A 2,327-nucleotide genomic window follows, 5' to 3' on the forward strand; every position below is an offset into this window, starting at 1 on the left:
CATCTTTTCTCCCTCCTTCCAGAGCCAGAGTTTCAGGGGGACCTTTACCAGGAGCCCAAGGATCTTCTCTGACACTAACCTCATCCAAAACGTTAACAGTCTGGGTGAATTTTATTTTCAATTTTATTTCTTTTTACACTTGAAGTCACTTCGTGACTATTCCACTGAACACTGAGTAACTTAATGATCACTTCTGTTGTGTCTGGCCAAGAAAGCCCAATACGGGGGTAGGATGCTGCGGAGGAGAAGGTCAGGGGAGGGGGGGATGTGAAACAGCAGAGGCAGGTGGCACCCACCCCGTCCTCACTGCCCCACCCCGGGGGTAGGATGCTGAGGAGGAGAAGGTCAGGGGAGTTGGGGGAGGGGGACAGCAGAGACAGGCGGCCCCCACCGTGTCCTCACTGCCCCACCCCACCCCCTTTGTACTTAACCAACCTGACTGTGATTACTGGGGTCCAGATGTCTCCTTGCTACATGTTCTGTCCTTTAGAGCTGGCTATAGAGGTCACAAGAAAAACCTAAGTTCTGGGGCCCCTGAGTGATCCAGGAGCAGTCACCTGTGCCTTCAGAGGGTCAGTTTCTGGCCCACAGTGATGCTTTCCCAGAGTCGGGCATGAGTTGGTGGCCGGCCCTGCTCACCATGAGACGCTGCAGCTCTTGCTGTGCCCTGAAACCCCTCCCTGCAGCCTGGCTGTGTTCAGGGAACACCTGGACAAAACAGGCATGAGCAAGTAGGAGAGAGTGGGCACTTCAGGGGCAGAAGAGATGCAGAGAAACTGGATTTCATTCTGGCCACTTCCAACTGGTCCCAGCCCAATGCCACTTGTCATACACCCTGAGTGGACACGATCTCCTGGGAGCTCAGAAGACTCTCCTGAGAGCTGGGATGTGGCACTGTGGAAGATGGGGCTGGGATAGCCCCCACATGAGGCTGGGGCTCTGGGGCTGTGAAGCTGGCCCGGGGAGTGGCGCTGGGCCTGGCAGGTTTGCACTGTAGACTGTCAGGTGTCTGGCTAAAGCTGCTGGTGTCTGTGGTCACACCTCCCTCACCCACCTGACCGTTTCTGATCCCAGCAGTTGAGCAGGGCTGATCTGGTAGGCACGCGACTGAGTCAGCATGGCCAGCTCCTCTGCCCGCTTCTGCTTTCCTCTCTCCTGGTCTCTCTCCTTCACCACCTCTGCCCCCGCCATGTAGTTCTCTTCTTACGCTGCTGTGGGGAGGCCCGCGTGGAGTCCTGGTCCTGTGGGTGGCACAGAGGGTCCCGAGAAGGGGTGTCGTGGCTGGGCTGGTTGCTCTGTGCTCACCGGTGGCTCAGGGCCGGTGAGGCAAAGAGGCTCCCTGCACAAAGACGGTTCCTAGTGACGTGGGCTGAGTGACAATGGTAATTTTATATTCTGTGAGTTTTTCACAATTAAAAAGAAAAGAATTCCTGTGTGTGTGTGTGTGTATTATAATGACCTAGAAAGGAAAATTCTGAAGTCAAATAGAGCAATGAATCGTGTGCTAAACATAGATGAGTCTCAAAGACATAGCACCAAGTGTAAGAAACCAGCATACGTGGCCACAGTTGTACAAATCCACATACTTTAAATATGCAGAATAGGCAAATCATTAGGGTCACAAAACACACAGACAATTGCCAAAAGCTGGGGGAAGGCGGAAGGGGAAGTGCCTGTTTGGTGGGTAGTGGCTTTCTCTGTGAGGAGACGAAGTGCTCTGATTTAGATAGCGGTGATAGCGGCACAGCTTTGCACACAGATGATGAATCATTTGGAGAAGGAAATGGCAATCCATTCCAGTGAGTTGTACATTTTACAGAGTAAATAAAGGATTGGTTTTTTTTTTTTTTAAGAATTCAAACAAAAAATACATCTTATCCTGAGTTTTGTTTGGTTCTCACCCTTCTAACGTCTGTAGGCAAACATCTGGACAGGGATGAGGATTCAGGTTTCCTCCTTCAGGGACTGACTTCTCTGAGCTTCCCTTCATCACCAAACAATGAGGATCCTTAGCCTCTGCAGGAGCTGCTCTCCATGTTCCTACCTCCCCTCTCCTTCTCCTCCCCCTGCTCTGACAGGCTTCCTCCCTCCAGCTCCGCCTCCTGAGTTCAGTCTGGGCTCCTCCCAGAGGGCGCTCTTGCTGGGCTCCTGACCCCCCTCTGACTGCAGCCTCTCCGCCCTCCTGTTCGCTTTCTCCCTGTGATACCTGATCTGCATTAACTGCAGTTCTGAACATGTGCGTTCTCTACTCACAGCATCTGAGTGGCTCCCACTTCCCAGGAAGGATAGTGGCATCCCAGGCCAGGCTCTAAATGCCTTTCACTCTC

Source organism: Bison bison, unplaced genomic scaffold (assembly GCF_000754665.1).
Source record: "Bison bison bison isolate TAMUID 2011002044 unplaced genomic scaffold, Bison_UMD1.0 scf7180017864349, whole genome shotgun sequence".
Lineage (NCBI taxonomy): Eukaryota > Metazoa > Chordata > Mammalia > Artiodactyla > Bovidae > Bison > Bison bison.